Source organism: Rhinopithecus roxellana, chromosome 4 (genome assembly GCF_007565055.1).
Source record: "Rhinopithecus roxellana isolate Shanxi Qingling chromosome 4, ASM756505v1, whole genome shotgun sequence".
Classification (NCBI taxonomy): domain Eukaryota; kingdom Metazoa; phylum Chordata; class Mammalia; order Primates; family Cercopithecidae; genus Rhinopithecus; species Rhinopithecus roxellana.
Genome location: NC_044552.1, coordinates 88,660,308 through 88,667,960, shown reverse-complemented (window position 1 = coordinate 88,667,960; position 7,653 = coordinate 88,660,308). Strand labels below are relative to the sequence as shown.

At 32.7% G+C, this 7,653-nt stretch overlaps 1 long non-coding RNA gene across 1 annotated transcript in view; it reads left to right on the top strand.

Moving 5' to 3' along the window:
* The first annotated feature begins 231 nt into the window (after positions 1 to 231).
* The window catches only part of LOC115896843, a 57,613-nt gene continuing 50,191 nt past the window's right edge, over positions 232 to 7,653 (top strand). The window contains exons 1-2 of the long non-coding RNA XR_004056735.1: positions 232 to 328; positions 7,302 to 7,436. This is a non-coding gene — a long non-coding RNA (uncharacterized LOC115896843). The remainder of the gene's footprint in view (positions 329 to 7,301; positions 7,437 to 7,653) is intronic.

Below are 7,653 nucleotides of genomic sequence, written 5' to 3'. Positions count from 1 at the left end.
GGTTGGCAGGGAAGTGAGGGAAAGCCAGCAGTGACAGGTCTCACCCAGCTCCCAGGCAGCCCAAAAGGCCAGTCTCACTCCCACTATGTCTCTCCTCAACAGCACCAAGTTTGTTTCCATGCAGCTGGTGAGCAGGCCTGAGACCTTTCCTCAGGCTATAAGCCTCCCCACTGAGAATGCAAGGAGAGCTTTCAGGTTTCACAGCTCCCCCCTGCCACAGTTTCCTCCCCAAGGACCCCTGAAAGACAAAGTCAGGAATGGATTCCTGGAACCAAGAATGTCCACAGGGCTCTTGATGCTGCTTCCTCTACCCCTACATTTTATATAGGTAAGGTCAAATCCTTCCCTCGTGATCTGGACCTTCAGGTTCCCCGGTGAGGACGTGTATTCGGGGATGGACATTCCCCCCCTCACCCTTTGAGTACTCACAGTTTTTCAGCCATGTCACAGAGCCTGTTGTAGCAAGCTGCTTCCTTCAAAGGGTCTGTGGATTATCGTAGCTTTCCTGGTATGTCCCTACAGTAGTTCTTGCAGCAAAATTTATGATGTAAGTCTCCTCATGCTGCTCTATCTGTCTGAGTAGGAGCTGCATGTTAGTCCTGACTCCTATATGCCACTTTTCCTGATTGTCATTGTCAATACCATCTCCAAAGAGAGTTTTGGGCAAACATTTTCATTTTTCAGTATTTTAATACTTTATAGATTATATTTTAATATGCTACTTAAATTTAGTATTCTAAATATGCATAATTTTAGTAATGTGATAAATACCATTTATTCATCTAACAAATGTTTACTGGACACCTACCATGTGCCAGGGTACTGTTCCAGGTGATACATTCTAGGTATTCTAGGTGATTACATTAAGACCACAAATTTTAATATGATTTTACTTAAGCCATAGCTTAGGAAAATCAGAACATCAAAATTAGATCACTTGAATTTCATGACTTTGGACTTTTTCTACTAATAGTTATATTTCTGTAAAAATTACAAGTCCCAGAGAGCAAGATCATCATCTGTCAACCTTTAAATATTTCACACCCTGTCTGCCATGATACCAGAAAACTAAACTAGGTGAATAACTCACCCATCCTGTCTCCATTTGCTGGGCCTCTGAACCACTGTGAAATGTGTGACTATGAACATTCTGGCACAGTTTCCTATTGTACATTTCCTATTGAATACATGCTTATAGATTCTTTTGTGTCATACAGTATGTCATTATTAAATTTTAAGGGATAATGCCAAACCATTTGCAAAATTCATTGCACCATTTAAATCTCCCACCAACAAGGTATAAGAGAGCTAGTGAACACACATCTCTTGATATTGCCTTTAACATTGCCAATCAAATGAGTGTAAAAATTAATATCGATATTGTCTTGCTTTGCATTTCCTTGATCACTAAGGATATTGAACACCTCCTCTTCATATATTTATTGACTGCATGTATTTCCTCTTCAGTGAAATGCTTTTGCATATATTTTGTTTCTTTTTTAAATTGAGTTGTTTGTGCTTTATTTATTGGTTGGTAGAAGTTCTTTAGCTATTCTTGATACTAATATGTTGTTGGTCATATGTAACAAGAATACCCTTTTCTAATTTATATAATCTTGTCACTTACACAAATGATGTCCTGATAAACAAATCTTCTTACTTTTAACGTTGTAATATTTGTCAATCTTTTCTTTAAGTGTTTTTTTTTAAGAAAATATTTCCTACTCCAAGATTTTAAAAATATCTACCTTTATTTTTAATCATTGTTTTTGAAATTTAAGTATTTAATCCATCTAGAATTTACTTTTGTGTATGGTTTGAGGTAGGAGTTCAATGTAACCTTTTAAAATATAGACAGCCAATTTTCCAGTCCATGTATTGATCAGTTTTACTTTCTCTTATGATCTAGAATGCTACTTGTCATATATCAGTATTCATAAATGCATAGGTGTATTCCACTTACCTAATTCTACTGCACTGGTTACAAATATTTTTTAATGTATGGATTAGTACCACAGTATTTTAATGAAAAATTTTATAAATCCTGAAACTTGGTAGGATAATTCCTTGCTCCTTGTAGTTCTTTAGAAATATCCTGGCTCTTCTTGTCTGCTTACTTACTCTACCACAGAAATTTTTAGAATCATCTAATAAAGTTTCTTGTAACGCCCTATAATTAGATTTGCATTAATATTTTCTCACAACCTTTAATTGGGATTTTATTGAGTCTATAGATCAATTGGGAAAATTGGCAACTTCATAGCATGAATCCTTCTTATTTACAACCACAACATAAATTCTTTCTTATTTAGGTATCTTTGCTATCAAACAACAGAATTTCACACTTTTTGTCAGCTTTACTTATACTTGATGTTATTAATACTATAAATAATGTCACAGACAAAACATGTTTCTTATTGTTTGCTTTTGGTATTTAGAAATTCAACAGGCTTTGTATTAGGTTGAACCATAACATATACCATTTTTATATGTCTAAAGGATCACATAATGGCAAATTTAATATGATTTTCTCTAATACACTAATCTCATAATTACTTTGATAAATACCCTTATCATTTCTAATAATTTTAGTTTAAGATATTCTATATAACCGAATATGGCATGTATAGCAATATAGTATTCTTCTTCAACCATCTATTGTAAAAATTTGTCATGTTTTCCTAGAACTTCCACTATAAAATAGAATGGAAGTGGTGATAATGTGATTTTTTTTTTGCATATTTCCGTATCTCCAAATCCTTTGTTTTTTCTCAATTAGTATAAAAAGTGTAACTTAAAAAATAGAATCAATTTTTCAGGAAAACAAAGTTATCGTCTAATACTAATTTTTTTAATAATGATTTTTGTGAATTGTGGTTAGTTTTTTAATCAAATGTTTTTTCTGCATCAACTGAGATGATCATATGATTTTTCTTTTGTATATGTTAACATTAATTATATTTATGTATTTTGTAAAACAAAACTGTTCCTTTACACGTAAAATATACCTAACATAATTGGAGTGTATCTTTTTTTCATACACATTGAATAATGTTAATATTTTCTTTGTGGATTTTGTTATATATGTATGATTAAAATGTGTATGCAATTTTTTTCTCCTAATAATTTTGATTTTGGTAAATGAATTGGAGAATGGGGCAAATAACTTTTCTGCTTCTCTGATGTTTAGAAAATTTGATTAAAAATTGGGATGAAGTGCTGATTGAACAAGTATAGTTCAGATGCCTGGGAGCAGTTAAGAATAAAGAAAAAATGATGGGAAGGTTCCTGTGGCTATCAAAGCTCTGCAAGATTAAAAGGAAAGGCAGAAATGGAAGCTACTCTCTTAGGAGCAAGAGAAGTGGAGGGTTTTTCCAATGTCCCTGCTTTCAGTGTGCTTCCTGAGGGCTGGTTTCTGTTTCACTTTACCTGGAGCACTGGTGGAACTTTCACGGTTTGGTGGTTGGGGGTGGGGGTGGGGGTGGGGGAGGGTGGCAGCTAAAAGCAAAGAAAAAGGGTCAAGGTACCTGATATGCCTAGCATGGCTCAGAAAGACTGGGAGAGATTGGAGAGGCACAGAACACAAGCCTTCTCCACAAGAAAGGAGGGGAGAGGAGTGGAATACGCCTCCAATGTCTTGGCCCATGGTACATATAACTCCAGAGAAAATACATCCATAGACAAGGTTTGAGAGGATCCCAGAATCTCTAGATGGGCAGACTGAGGAAAATATTTTCCTGCCAAAGCCAGTCTGTAAAGATTGGAAGAGGTAGCTGTTTCTTTACATGACCAGACACCAATGCAAACTACAATAAACATGGAGAATCAGGAAAACAACAGAATTAAAAGAACAAATAAAGAAGTAAATATTTAATAACTGACCCTAAAGAAATGCCGATTTATGAATTGTCTGACAAATAATTCAAAATAATCACCTTAAAGAAGCTTAGTGAGTTACAAATAATACAGAGAGAACTAAACAAAATCAGGAAAATAATACAAGATCTCATGTCAAACATTCTTACCACAAAAAAAAAAAAAGAAAGAAAGAAAATTGGTATGGTTTCTTTCTTATTTTTTATAACTTGTAAAATCATCATGGGCTGGTATTTTCTTTGAGGAATAATATTTTTAACAAGTGCTTCAATTGCTTTGACAGACATAGAACTATTAATGTTTTTATTTCATCATGAGTCAATTCTCATAATTGCAGGCTTTTAGACGTTAATATATTTTTAAAATTTTCAAAATTGTTGCTATATTTTATAGTATTTGTCTTATCATTATAATCGCTATTGTATGTATGCCTTCCTTTTATTCACAACATTTATCTGTGTCTTCTTTCATTCCTGTTTTAATCACAACAGAGGTCTGTCTTTTCTACTAGTGTTTTTATGAAACACCAACTTTGCTTTGTTGTACATCTCTTTTGCATCTTTTATTTCTTTTTTACTGATTTTCACTCGTTTCATTTTCCTCTTTAATTCTTAAGCCTTCTCTATGTATTCTCAGTGACTTTTACTGTCTCTGTTAAATAAGGCTGAAGATATATTGCTTACATGAAAAAAGACTTCTGTGGTCTTCCATCTGTCTTTGGAATCATGGAGAATTTCCCAGCTTCTAGTCCATAACTCCACTGAATAGTAGCACATATTAATCTTAGTCTTTGAGTTTTCCTTATAATTTTTTGTGTATTTCTTCTTGTTATTATGCAAATTAATTTGTGCTAGTAAAGTGTTTGAAACTGTAAAAGTATTAAATGAATATTTGTTAAATGTGTGAACTAATTAAGATATAGTTAAATCATATGCATATTAATTAATCCACTATCAATGAAAAGCAATTAGTTTTTTCATAGGAGAAACTTGTATTTCCCTAATCTACTCAGTATGTTTGCATTTTAGCTCTTTATTGCTTAGCATTCTACTTCTCTTCCAAATTGCATTCAAGCTTGTTTACCAGGATGAGAGCAAATGCTGTTTATTTAACCTGGAAACTCAAAATACATATTCTTGAGCTCCAAATTGCACAGGACAATTTTCAAAAGAAACAAACTAAACTAAAGCTGTGCATATGAAGCTAAAATGGTAATATGAATACAAATTCTGGCTTTAATTAGTGATGCTGTTGTGGGTGAATAGTATTTTTTTAAGTCATTGGTAATGTAGAGAATGAGACTAACAGGTATCTCAGTTAACTTTTTAGGTTAATAAGGTACCCCTTTATTAAATTATGTAGACTACTACAGATATTTTCCATGCAAAGGGAAATAAGCCATTTAGCTATTTAACCAGAGACTTATTTTTCTAGTTGACTTGTAGATGTTTTCTAAAAGAAAAATAAAATTTTACTATCAGGTAGCATGGGAGACTCATATTTTACTCTATCTTTTTGTTGTTGTTGGTCATTATCAACCAAGCTAGATATGCAAGGTAGTTCCACAGTGACACTAACAGAATCTACAAAGCTAGCATCAGTTTTCCAGCCATATTTCATATACACTATTTATTTGATTTCAAAATAAATATATAATTTCATAAGTGCAATACTGGATACATAAACCTACTAGAGACCCGGCATCTCAAATAACGCAGATGGACTTAAAATAGGCAGAACAGGATATCAGTACTTCCCAAAATGTTAAAACCAGATGCTAACAACGTAACTGGCCCCCAGGTCCTAGGGTAACACTTTCGGAAAATTATTTTGGACATCAGACAAATCGATATGAGTCCTATTAAGAGCAGCTGGAAAGAATAACAGTCATCATTGCAGCTACAGGATAGTCAATTACTTGCTTACAGCTGATTAGAATGACACTTCTATGTGATTGTTTTAGGGCCTCTCTTTTATTTCATTTTCCCAAAATTGGCAAATTGTAAGATTGCTGAGTTAGAAAAAATCACTGATGAGGAGGGGACAGAGAACGTTCACAAGCAAAAATAGGCATATCATTAATTGATAGTGAATTCAGTGACAACAATCATATCTATCTTTCTCCTACTTTCAGACATAACATTCATTACTATACAATGAGTAAAAGGGTCAAGTCCTTTACAGAGAATATCCCATTTAATGCTCAAAAACCCTTTGAGATATATAAAATTAGCTCTTGCTATTCAAAAATTTCACTATTCATTCACTATAATGACTTGCATTTTTTTTTTTTTTTTTTTTTTTTTTTTTTTTTACCAAAACTTCACTATCAAAGTCGAAAGGTCCCTAAACAAAATTGCATGTGCATATTGGCAAAGACATCTAAATTGGGTGTTCTTCCTTGTGAGAAAACATCAATCATATTGCAGTTTTATCTGTGCTGTTCTCCTGATGAGATTATGATGTATATTAAAGTTGTTTAAACCTTTTACATTATTACTATTATGTTCTCCACACTTTACTTTGAAGTTTATACTAAAACAGACTCCTGTTTGCTATGTCAGATGCCTGAGGGCACTATTAACAAGTTTCAATTTAGTTAGTCACTTTTCTATATTTATCATATTATTTTATTTTTTATTTGCATTAGAGTTCTTGTCCTTTGCAGTGTGAAAGGAAAACTCACAGTAATATTGTATACTGCACAGAACTATACTCACCAGTGAAGTAACTTCACTGTATTACTTGTTAAATAATTAGGTATGTTGTATTCTGACTGTTTTATGCTATCCAGAAATCATTTGTGGATTATGACTTTGATATTTTTAAATGTTTTAATAACACTTGGTTGGCATTTTGGGATGTGCTTAGAACTTATTATGATTTTTTTCCATTAAAAATAATGAAATATAGGCTCCTGCTATCTGGAAATTTGCTATTGCTCTTTTTAGGAATGAAAAAGTTTTGGCTAATAAGAGATGTCTATACTTTCGTTATCTACACGTTCGTTATGTCTATACTTTTCGTTATCAAAAATATACAAATGAAGATCTCCATGTTAGCTCATTATTGATTTAACAAACATTTGTTATGCACATTCTATGTGTCACTGACAAAGTAGTGAATAAATAAAGGTATCTACCCTCATTTAAGTGTCATTCTAGAGAATCCTGGAAAAATTTTTTTAAAACTGGTAAAAATGAGTAAATCAGATTGGAGATTAAGAAATAATTAGTACCACAGAGAAAAATAAAGCAGAGAATGGAGATGGGGGTGAATGGATTAAAACAGAGGTAAGGGATTTTATTATTATTTTAATGACGGTCACAAGAGTTTTTATGGTTAAATAACCATAAAATATATCTTTGATATATCTGAGCAAGTGATATATCAAAACTCAATTATTTTTCTCTGATTCTTGCCAGTTCTGGAAGTACTCACTGCAGAGACAAATGGAAACGAGTCCACTCTAGGAAGAAGAATAACTGGAAGCTTGGAAGTTTTTCTGAATGAGCTGTGAAAACGCGACTTGGAAATGTGACTTCAGGAGAAAGAATCAGGTTTGACACAGTGAGCTAATCTTAAACAGGAACAGTAATTGAAGCAGAATGGCCACAAATGAGCCGAATAAATCAGTCATTGACAAATAGGGATACATATAAGCATTTAGTAAGCATAAGTATTAAGTAAGTATAAGTATTTAGTAAGTAATATGGTAAATCCACACTTATACATTACATATATATAAATAATCCATAAAAAGTACCTATTTTAGAG